The following is a 12542-nucleotide window of genomic DNA, read 5'->3' as shown; positions in this document are numbered from 1 at the left end:
CACACCCCCAGCAGCAGGCGGCCAGCACTCAGGGTGCTTGTGGCTCACAGAGGCACTACCACCCAGTGGCATGTGACCCCAGCCAATGCTGCACGTGGTGGCAAGAATTACAGTCAGGCTGGTCCACCTCTATCACATGGGGCTCTGCGTGATGCATGTGCAGCTCCTCACCACTGGGGGAAGCTCTGTGCGATAGAGCTGGCTGTCTTCCCTGGCCCCTGCCATGCAGGTCCCAGGACTGTTCTGAGAAGCAGGGGGTGGGGCTCCCCTCCGCTTACCACGGAGACCCGGGACTTGGATGGCAAGGGGTGAGGAAGGCAACCGGCTCCATTTTGCAGGGCTTCCCCCAGTAATGCAGTGCTACATGTGTGCCTCATGCAGCCCTGCATGATAGAGGTGGGCCAGCCTGGCTGCACTCCTTGCCAACAGGTGCAATGCTGGCCACAGCTGTGCACTGCTAGGTGGCAGTGTTTGCACAGGCTACAAAAGCCCAGAGCACCTGCTGCCTGCTGCTGCCACTGGCTGGGGGTGAGGTGTGGTAGGAAGCTGTGCACCATTAGGGGGAATGTGTGGGAGGGACCCCCCACAAACAACCACACCCTACCCACCTGAGCTCCATGGTCCTACCGCCCCCCGGGCAAGCTACCGCCAGCTCCAGCCCCATGTTCTGCACTCATACCAGCCAGCTGAATGTTGATTGGGCTATGTCTTTCCACCCACCAGGGTGGGAGGATGGCGCAAAGGCTGGACAGGGTGCAATTAGTTGCTGGATACCCACAAACTGGATAAAAGTGCCTGGCTGGCTACACTTTGACCACCCCTGGATTAAAGTGATTTTATTTCTTGCAACCCCATCTGCTGTTTCTGCGACCCCATTTGGGGTTATGATCCACAGTTTGGGAACCACTGCACTAGATGATAAGCTGAATATGAGCCAACAGTTTACTCTTGCTGCAAAAACAATCAACAGCATGCCAGGTTGTATTAACAGGAGAGTCACTTGCAAACCAAGGGAACTGATTCTTTCACTTTATTTAGCATTTGTGAAGCCTCACATGGAGTACTGCATTCACTGTTGGGTCCCACAATTCAAGCAGGATGTGGACAGTTTGGAACAAGTTCAGCAGAGAGCAACAAAAATGATAAGAGTCCTGAAAAACATGATTTATGAAGAAAAGCTGGAAGAACTGGGATTATTTAGTCTGGAGAAGAGAAGCCTAAAGGATTCAGTAACAATCTTCAAGGGCATTTTTACATGTGCTCCTGAAGCAGCGCTGGGTGCTTTTAGTTAGTGAACCACACTAATTAAAATCACTCAGTGCTGCGTCGGGAGCAGGTGTATCAGTGGCACAGTCTGTGACAACACTGAGAAAATGGCAGTGGTGAGCTTTGAACTAAAGCACATTGAACATGTTTTAGTTCAAAGCACACCAGTGCCATTTTTTCAGCACTGACACACACTGCACCACTGACTGACCTGTGCCACATGACATCCAAGGCTGCCAGCATGGGTCAATTTACATGCTCGAGTAGACTCAATTAATCGAGTCTGCTCTGGCATACTGGTCATAGAGAAGTTTTGGAATCTCCATTCCTGGACATTTTGAAGAGTGGTTTGAACAGATACTTGGCTGGGATGGCTTAGTTAGGGATGCTCCTCTCTTGAGCAGGGGGCTGGACCAGATGACCTCATGAGGTCTCTTCCAGCCCCATATGTTCCTATGATCGTGTAAAACTAGTGGGAGTCCATGGGAGTTCTAGAGGCGGTATTATCTTTAATTTCTGGCTTCTGTGAAAATGTAAGCATTTTCTGTACTTCTTTCATCTTGTATTTGTAGGGCATTTATACACATGCTCGGGGGATGGAGAGGGGTGGGGAATTAATTACAATGGCTCAGAGAGCTGCTCTAATTAAAGTGCCCTCAGCGTCTCATGTATCAGTGTTCCTGCACTTAAAAATGGCAGCAGGGGTGCTCTATAAACAAAGCCTGCTCAACATGCTTTAAATAATATGCTCTTGCCACCATTTTTAAGCATAGCAACATTGATACATGAGATGCTGGAGGCTGCTGGAGCATGGTAATTACCACACTCCAGCAGACTCGATTTAGGCTGTTTCAGAGCAGCCTCACTGCTCACGTATAAGTGCCCATAGAGTCTTAACACAAGCCATAATATTGAACTTTATATTAACTCTGAAATACACAAACATACATGAACTCTGACATCCATAAATGAGATGAATATTGTTTGAAGCATTTATTTCCAAATATTCCTAATTATTAGAAGTTTTAGTACTAACAAGTAACCTGTTTTCTTTTTCCATTCATTTTAACAGAGTTTACACACGCCTTTCTAAGTCTGGTAGTTGTTGAAACTAATTAATGTTTATGTCAGAGCAAGCTTATTTCTTTATGCTTGAACATTAGCCTTTAAACTATGGGTATTTAGAGCTGTTGAATAACAGTCTTAAACAGTTAGCTTACTAAAATCCTATATTGCTAGCCAAGATAAATCCTGAAATCACTATTAGAACAACTTGACGGCCTGTGTTATTTAGCTGGCGAATTTCATTCCAACATAAAAACACAGGCGATAATAATCGTTCCTTTACTTGCTTACTATACTTAGAAGTTCCCCTTTTTCATCTAAATTTAGTGTTTATCAGTGGTAGCTGCTACAGTTAAGATTGTAAACATTCATTTCTCAGAATCTTTACCTTCCAGGCTGAGATTTTCTATGCTTTCTTCTCAAAGACAGTTTAGGACCCAGTTCCATAAATACTTCCTGAGAGTAGTTCTGATTACACAGCTAGTGCAAATAATCACACTTATTCACATGCATACAGCTACACAAATGCACTCCTGTTTGCAGTACTGAGGCTTTAATTTGACACGTCAAGGAAGATAATTGATTTGAGCAGAGCTAGTGAGAGAAATTTCAATGGCACCATATTCTGCCAAAATATTCAATTCCATCAAAATTGAAAAGTTTCATTTTTGCTGGAATTCTGATTTGAAAGAAAACCAAGAAAAAAAGTTCTAACAGAACAGCAATGGCATTTTCCATACAGCCATTAACTATTGCTGGGCTTTTTTGCTAGTTTTTAATGAGTGTATTCTGAACTTTTTTTAGCTTTTTTAATATACCGTATTTTCTTGATTAGAAGATGAGGTTTTTTTCCCCTCCATTTAACATGGTGGAAAAAAATGCTTGCCTTACAATCATGAGGCAGTGGGGTGGGGGAAGAGGGGTGCTGGAGCACCCCCGCACACCCTGCCGCTCCTCCACAACCCCCAGTCTCCCCCCAACACACATTTTCCCCCTTTCTCTCTACCTCTGCCTTTTCTGCATAAAGCAGTACTGTAATGAAGACTGTCATTTAAAGCCTTTCCAAAGAGTGCAGTCTAGGCATCTTTTTTTATTCCCAAGGGAAGAAGTTGCAAGCGTGTGCAGCACTATGTGAAGAAGCCTGCTCTCCACTCAATACTGTCTACTATGTAGTTTTTCCATTGGATTTGTAATGCAAAATACACAAACAACAGTGGAAGCAAATGCTCATTCTCCCCTAATCAAGGCAATATTCACCTTCTTGAGCCAGAGTTAAGCTCTCTCTCATTTGTTCTCCTTGTGTCCTCAGAACTATTTCTCCTGACTGCTTTATGGCCTACCTTCAACAGAAGATGTTTTCAGTCCTGCACAGTGATTAGTTGCTGTTTTATGATGTGTGACATCAGGATTCAAAGCCCTTCAGGAGGAGATGAGTCTAGAATCTGGGTTTGCCCTTTCAAGTGCCTTAATCAATCACTATCTTCTTGGACAAGAAGACCATATTGGTCTTAGCTCAGGGTCAAACAGTTACTAATTGTGGGTTTTAGTTAATTACATTTGTAGGATTCCTGCAGCACTTTTGTGCTGCCACAGCAATGCTGAATGGAGTTAGATACTTCCGAGGCAGTAGTAATTCACTTCTGAGCATATCCAGTCAGAACAAACTTAGTCACAAAGGTCAAAACTGTAGCGGCATGTAGCATGTAGGTGTGTGAATGCAATTAAGGTTATTACATGCGAAGTAGAATGTTGTTGAACATCCTATATTAAATATGAATGAAACAAACAAAAAGTTTGTCAAAATACATTTTGCATTTAAAATGAACTGTTTTATTAAATAAAGTAAATCTTGTCTGTCATAAGTAAATTGAACTGATTCTTTCTGTTTATCATGTCCTGAGAAATTTTAGAACTAGTAGATCTCAGTTTCTCACACCCGTTCATAGACTGGAAGAAGAAAACCAGTTTTTTTACTTTTCCAACAGATTATTCCTGAAATGCTTATTGCTCAAAATTTTTGAATTGGTGACCTCAACTTCTTACAATTATTAATAGACCTGAAGAAAAAAATAACCTCTCTGCTTTTTCAGCTCATCAGTTTCTCTAGTGTAAATGAATCAGTTATTCAACTGAACTAAACTGAATAAACTAAACTGAAGAAAATGATTCTGTCTGCACCTGCAGAACAGAATATATCTATCAAAAGCTGGCTTATTACACGAAAAAAATCTGTTTTCAGGTGTGAGGTCAGAAACATTTTCCTTTAGTTGCAGACATATACTATTTACACAATATTTTTGTTTAAATTGACTTTAACAGAATACAGTAAAGCTTATCTTGTACCAGAGGTTGTCATAATTTCAAACTTAATTTTCAAAGGGGTTATTTTTTAAAGAAAAGGTTACATTAATTTGAATTTAAAAATCTGGTTTAAATAAAAATGTATTTAAAATAATTGGCACGCAAGGTTCTTTGAGTAGATGTCATATCTTTTATTAGACTGAGTAGTTGGAAAAAGTTCTTGGCAAGCTTTCAGGCGCAATCACGCTTCCACTTTTTTCCAACAACTCAGTTGGTCTAATAAAAGATATCACATTTACTCAAAGAAGCTTGCCTGCCTATGTCCTTAGACCAACAGAGCTACAACCAAAATAACTTTAAAATAACTTATTTTTTAATCTACCCTGTTCTCCATATTGCCCTACTATGCCTTTTTGTATTTTTTTCTTTCTTCTGAATTTGGAAATTGTGGTTGCATGAATGGATTGAGAGAGAACAATCAAGAGTGTTGTGGCCTCTCATTTTTAATGATATGCCATTATGGCTATTCAAACCACTTACTTCCAAAAGGTAAGAAACAGCATGGTACAATCAACAAATGCAGGATGAGGAAAAGTCCATATATTCACTGTTTAAGTACTTATTTTAAATACTGAATATCTTATAATGCAATATGAAATTATTTTTATAGAAAAAATGTTTTATTCAATCATTTAAAAACATATTATTAAATACAATCACACTTTAATAGATTAAACGTCCCTATGTGGTAATAACATTTTGAGGGTCTTTCACCTCTAATTCACTGATTCAGATAAACCCAAGAGGTAGTAGTGATGGAAAATCATTATCCTAGAAAAGTTTGTTTGTGGCCTATGACAAATGAGTCAGTTATTTCTGTCCATTTCTTAATGACCAAGAGGCAGCTCTTGCAAGAAGTTCAGTGCCCTCAACTCCCACTGAAATCACAGGTGTTTGAAATACTCTTCCTTTCACAAATAAAATGCCTATATTAAAAAGCCATCACCACAGTTGCCCTCTTTTGGTCTAACCTTGAGAGAGAGGGCAAAAAGACAAATGTTGATGATCCTTCTGGGTATGAAATACTAGTAAAAATAATCCTCAAAACCTTGAAAGAGTATGGAGAGTAAGCAAAATCCTCTTTGGTTCTTACACAGTGGAACAGAGATGCAGTGCTGTAGCAATACAGGATTTTTGAACTACTGGTAGCTGTGTCAGATGAGGTGCCTACAAAACAGAGGCCATTCTTTGTCCCTGCCTACCTGGAACTTGTTACCAGCACTTTAAAAGAAAAAAGCAACTGAAGCGGATACTTTAGAAAAAGACTAAAGTATTTGTTTCAGACTGTAACATATCAATAACATTTCTTCATGAAAAAAATATTTCATATTCAAGATATGTTCTTATGGCATGAAAATATCTAAAATATTACAGAAAACATGCATAATTATCATCACAACTGGTCATCAGTAATGTATTCTGTGTTGAGTGTAAGTTTTAAAATGTTCTTCTATTTGATTTCTTTTACAAAAGGTATAGCTCATCACAAAAGAAATTTTAAATTCTAAGAAAATGTATATCATTTCTTAAAAATACGTACATTTGTTATATTTAATATGTCACATTATGAACTTTGTCAGAAGAACAAAGAAAGTCTGTCTTCATTAACAACTAAATGTAAAGTGAGGCAATTAAAACGTCCAGATATCATATCAGCTATATACGTTTCTTCTCTGATGTCACATTTGATTCTATTATTTTAGAACTTTGACAGCATCATATTAAAACTTTGGATGGTACAATGGCATAATGCAGGTTTTGAATTATTCAGCTTATTACTGCCTTCTTAAATGAAGGATTGGATTTTTTTAAAGTGCTTATTCTCTACAGAAAACTATTACATAGAGAAGAACAAAAAAGAATAACACAATGGAAAGGAAAAAATAATCACAACTAGTTATTCACTCACTTGACCTTGACAAGGTAGCTTAATTTTAATATACTGTCATGCAAAATAAAAAGAAGTTAAATATAATGTACCATTGGTAAAATAAGTCCATGGGAAACAGGATGATGCCCCTGCCCTAATAAAGTCAATGGCCAATTGATTTCCACAGAGGCAGGATTTTTTTTTAAGCAAAAAAATTCAGGTATTTACAAAGACTCCTTAGAAAATATTTGTTAGAAAACTCACACTCTATTATTACATCTTCCCTCTCTAATGCACATTGCATTGGGCTATCGAAGTCAAAGGGGCCTCTTCGCTGACTTTCATGGAAGGTGGATTAAGCCTTTCATGCACTAAGGACTGATTTTTCAAAATTTCTTTCTGCCTGCTCTTTGTATACTGCTCCTCTTCCCCCACCCCAAACTTTTCCCACTCCCTTTTTTCTCCTTCATTTTAACCTCTGTCCAAACTTAGATAAGTCTAATGTGTTTATTAATTCATATAAAATATCTTCATACATAGTTCTTTCAAACTGATCAAATTTGTCTTTCTCTTCATTATCATTTAAGTATATTTTCGAAAACCTCAACTTGGAAACAGTTGTTGGGCAGCCTGTTAAAATACAGTAAATCATTTCATCTCAGAAGTGTACAACAAATAATGCTATTTAAATGCCGTTTGATGAATGCCATTTCCATAATCAAAAATGCAGCTTGATTGGTATTAAATATAAAACAATCACTCTGAGGTTACCTCTTTTTCCAGTAAACTTGGCTATTATTTAAATTACAGAGCATCTCATATTCACATAGGTAACATTTCTTACCAGAATAACTTCAGCTTCCCTGAGTAAAGGTTTGCAAAATGAGGTTTATACTCTGAATATTATACACCAGTATAAATCCTTATAGCCATAGTAATGGGAAAAATCCTTATAAGTCCCAGTTCTTCAAGAGAAGTTAGCAAAAAAGTATCCTGCAGCATTTGATCGGTGAAGTCAGTTAGAATCTCACATTAATTTAAATGGGAACTGAATCATGTCCCAGGTTATTTTAGGAAAACTTACCTATAGTTATACAAAGGATTCAGAGTTTTTTTTCCAAGTGTCTTATTAATCATACATGTTTCTCTAATCATAATTTCTCCCCTATGCATGTACAAGATTCCTATTTCAACATTATAACTCTATTTTTACTCTAAACAATGAGTCACATGCATTAATATTTGCCTTTTCTATACATGTATATGCAGTTAATTTAAAACATATATTATTATTAATTCATTTTTTAGATTTAAATGTGCATTATTGTACATCTTTCCTAAAGAAAAGCATATATTATTATTATTGTACATCTTTCCTAAAGAAAAGCAATACCTATTTGAAAATGTGTAAATGAAAACAATATGTTACAAATCCAAATACTATGTAATCCTAAAATGCCCCACCCCATATAAATACTCCAATAAAACAGGTTTAAGAGCCTTGATGTAAATCCTGGAGCCCTTACTTGATAATCATTCAAGCAAGTCCTCAACAAAGCCAATGAGTGCAAGAAATACCTGAATCTGAGTGAGCACTAAGTAAAAAAATGGGAAAGGGTAGCTCAACATGTGGCCCATATGTCATTTCATGCCTATCTTTAACACCTAACTTAGTCAAATACTCCAATATATACATATCATTTCATTTTTTTTTCTAGAAATAGGAAAGAGCGAACTGAAATCACAATAATAGCATTCTAATTGCATATAGTTTGGAGGAGGAAGGGTTGTAACATTGAACTCATCACTACTAATAATATAGTGCCTTATTTCCATAACAACCCATAAATCTCTTTGCTCTGGACTACCACCAACCTCCTCTCCTCACCTACAGCAATGTTAAGTGATCAAAACTTACAGATAGATGAACCTCACATGCATTCCTCTACATATCATAAAAAAGAAAATCCTGTTTAAATAGACAGTACATAAATACGAAACCTGTACAAACCCATAAGGTTTCCTTTCTAATACATGGTGTGTTCTTATTCGCATTCAGCCGCATTAAAAATCCCTTTGCCCAAAACTGCCCTGCTGCATGACTGAAAGAGATCCCCAGGGAAAAAGCACATGGCTAACCATTCATATTTAACCACTTGAAAATAGAGCAGAAGTGATAGCAGAAAATGCCATGTTTCCTTTCCCAGTCACTCTTCCCCTTTAATTGTAAGCATTTTTACAACAGTATGTTCTAGGCATGGGGAGTGGGGTAGTGATATGCTGTGATTTTATGGGGGAGAGAAATAAGGGGCTGATTGTCCAATGGGCACAAAGACCACCTGCCTGTCTCAAAAACTGAATGGAATCAGAGTTGGGGTGTGTGTGTGTGTGTGTGTGCGTGTGTGTGTGTGTGTGTGTGTGTGAGACATATATGAGAGTGAAAAGACCGCTGCCATAACAACCCTTCCATGGAGAACTGTCGGGATACAGAGAGTTACAACACAACCTGCTGGGTGCATCATGCCATCTAAAAAGAGGGAAAAATGCATTCAGGCAGCAGCCTGCTGCTAGGATTCTCCCTTCACTCCAAGGAAAGTGACAGCCCCTCCTTCGCTGTTGCCCGCTGCAGTTTAATCATGATTTTGGGGGAGGGAGGGAGAAAGGTTAAAAAGTTCATTTTTGGGCCCCTGTTGCCAGTCCCTGCCCCTCCCCCCCAGCACCCTTGTCCTTACCTTCATCCAACCTACATCACAGCCAGTGCCTGTGTGTGGCTCAGGTGTGGCTCAGGTGCACTGCCCCACTGTTGCTTACAAAGATCCCTGAGAGGCAAGGTGCAGCCTGCACTGGCCAGTGCTGTGCCAACCCCAGCCTGGAGGTGAGGGGGGTGGGGAGAGATGCATCCTGGTGGGAGGAGGGAGGATGAGAGGATGCCCTGAAACTGGTCCCTTGAGCTGGGCTCAAGCCTCACTACAGCCCCTCTCCCCTCAAAAAGAGGGACCTCCAAACTTTGTGCGACTAGTGACCTGCATAGAGGCTCCCCCTCAGGGAGGTGCATTTTGGGGGGGTGGGGCACAGTCTCTGTAGGCCTGTTTGTATGTGTGTGTGATTTTGTGTATCTACATGTATGTTTATGTGTGTGCACCTTTGTCTGTGTGTGCATGTCTGTGTCTATGTTTGTGCAATTGTATGTGTCTATGTCTGTATCTGTGTGCATGTATGTCTGTGTCTATGTGTGTGTACATCTATAGGTGTGTGTGTCTATGTGCATGTGTGTCTGTATGTATTTATGTGTGCATGTCTATGTATGTGTCTATGTGTATATCTATATGCATGTATATGTGTCTATGTGTGCATCTATGTGTTCATGTGTCTGTGTGTCTATGTGTGGGTATGTCTGTGTGTCTGTGAGTGTGCATCTATATGTGTATGTGTGCATCTATCTGTGCATGTGTCTATGTGTGTGTCTCTATGTGTGTGTATGCCTGTGTCTCTCTGTGTGTGCATCTATATGTGTGTGTGTTTGCATCTGTGAGTGCATGTGTCTGTGTCCCTGTGTGTGTATCTATGTGCTGTGCATACGTGTGTATTGGGAGGGAGCGTTTTCCCGGCCGAAGGGATGGCAGGGAAGGTGGGAAGAGCAGACCCCCCCCCAGCCCGCCCTCCGCAGGGCTTGAGGGAAGGTCCGAGGCGCAGGGCTTGAGGGAAGGTCCGAGGCACAAGCCTCGGCTCCCTCCGCCCCCAAGCCGGAGCACAAGGCGATGCCTCCCGCCGCTGCCTGGGCAGACGACGGGCACCCTCTGCCTTCTTCCCCTGCACGGGCAGCCTCGGGGACCCCCTCCCCCCCGTTTGTGTGTGTGTGTGTGTGTGTGCGCGCGCGCGCGCGGAGGACCCCTCCCCCAGCAGCACCGCGGGGATGCCCGGCGCCCCCCACCCCCCCGCAGTGGCAGGTGCCCCCTCCCCCGGGACTCACCGGCGCGCGGCGGGAGGCGGCGGCGGGGCGCGGGGGCGGCGGGGCAGGAGCAGCAGCGGGGGCAGCGGAGAGCGGCGGAGCCCGGGCTGCTCTCGCTGCCCATCCCCGGGGCTGCCGCCGCCGCCGCCGCCGCTGCTGCTGGAGGAGGATGCGAGGGAGACTCAGCCCCGGGCGCGGGCACGCACGGCGGCGGCAGCGGGGGGAGGAGGCGGCGGGGGAGGGGGCAGCCCTGACCGGCTCTCGCTGCTGCATCCCCCCGGCCGCGGGGGGCAGAGCCCGGGCTGCAGCCTCCCCCGCCCCCTCCCCCTGAAGGGCAGCGGGGACCCGGCCGCCCCCCGCGCTGCAATGGGCCGGGCCCCGCTCCGGCTCCCGCCCGCCCCGCTCAGCTCAGCTCTGCTCATTCATGCGGGAAAGCGGCCGCGCGGGAGGGGAGCGGGGCGAAAGCTGCTTGCCCCTGCCCCTGCGCCTGCCCCTGCCCTTCCTCGGCCGCTGCTGTGGGCTGTGGGGGACGTGAGCACCTCCGAAATGCCATTGACTGGGGCAGACCTCGGGTCCCTTCTAGCCCAGCCTCCCCCTCACGTGCTTTTATTATCACGGGGGGCTTTTGGGGGGAGGGGGAGAGAAAGAAGAGACCCCCCTGCACTACGGCAGTGGAAGCGACCCCCCCCCCCCCGCCAGGCTGCCTTTCCAGCCCAAAAAAGGGTCATGAGACAGAAAAATAATGAGAAAAACAGAAACCTCATTCTTGCCTGACCCCAGCCCCACACAACAGCTGCCCCCCCCCCCCAAAGCCCTTCACAGCATCTCCCAGCTGCAATAGGAAGGGTTTTCCATTATGGGCAGCAAAAATGTATTTGGAACAACGCGTCCTGATATTTTAGGATGAAACAGGAAAAAACAACGCCCCCCCCACCTTTAGAAGTGTCTAGGTGTCTGGCCAAAAAATAACCCCCACTCCCAGCCCCCTTGATGGCAATCCAAACAAGTACATCAAATGCTGGAGATCGGCTTCTCCACTCCCTCTGAACTCTCCCAGCGTTATATAATGTTGACAAACTGCTGCAAATATATCCGGGGAGAAGGAGTAGCGATGATGAGCGCGTAGTAATATTTATTAGAGTGCATTGGAGTCCTTACCTGCCAAGTAGTTGTTTCGCAGGTTCATCTGTTAGTTTCTCATCTCCCCTCTCAGTAGACAATTGACTAGGTGCTCAAGACAGATATATGTTTCCCCAGAGTCAGTGCCTCTGTCCTAGATGTTGCTGAAATGCTTGTGGATTATTAACTTACTATGTTCCTCTGCTCTGTCTTGTACCAACAGATATGCCTGTGCCGACAGTTTCTGCTTATGAAGCCAGCAAAAGGGGAGAGAGTGATTGGGTAGATTCCCACATAACTCTACATTTCAAGTTACAGATTTGTTGAAAAGGCTATCGCTGCGTAAAGAGTTGGCTTGCCACTCTGCCAGGGAGATCTCCTGGAGGCTGCTCGAAAGCTCTGTAGGAATCTTTCCATTAAAATCAATGGGTTTTAGATCAAGGTCCTTTGTTCCCAACACTGCCGTCAAAATATTTCAGAGTAGATTGCACGTGCCACTATTTTGCAAAGCAAAGCAAAGCAGGTTCCCCTGCCTCCCTGAGAAAGATTGAAGGATGTGAGGATTCTCACACTGGTGCTTTCTCAGAGAATTGGTCAGGAGAACATTCGAACATAAGAAATGCCATTGACTGGAGTAGACCATAGGTCCATTTAGCCCAGTACCCTGTCTGTCACAGGGGCAGACAGTGAATGCTGAGGGAGACAGTGGACAGGGCAGCATTTTCCACATCCTGCATCCCATTGCAGCGTTCAGTGTTCAGAGGTTTAGGAATCCTCATCCTAGAGCTGATTCTACTCCCACTGATAGTGACATAAAATTTTCATCAGAGGCCAAGTTCAAACCACCAAGTGATATATCCTATCTAGTTTATAGCCATTAAGCTTTAATGGCTCAGGTTTGCCAAATTCTGA

At 43.1% G+C, this 12542-nt stretch overlaps 1 protein-coding gene across 1 annotated transcript in view; it reads right to left on the bottom strand.

The window, feature by feature from the left end:
• FUT9 (fucosyltransferase 9) overlaps positions 1-10595 on the bottom strand; it is a 194050-nt gene extending 183455 nt beyond the window's left edge. Inside the window, exon 1 of the mRNA XM_090036997.1 lies at positions 10533-10595. The gene's annotated coding sequence lies outside the window, so the exon portion shown is untranslated. The remainder of the gene's footprint in view (positions 1-10532) is intronic.
• Positions 10596-12542: the final 1947 nt, after the last annotated feature.

Source organism: Crocodylus siamensis, chromosome 1 (genome assembly GCF_052110815.1).
Source record: "Crocodylus siamensis isolate JL-2025a chromosome 1, ASM5211081v1, whole genome shotgun sequence".
Taxonomy (NCBI): Eukaryota; Metazoa; Chordata; order Crocodylia; family Crocodylidae; genus Crocodylus; species Crocodylus siamensis.
This window is presented reverse-complemented; position numbering and strand designations above follow the sequence as displayed.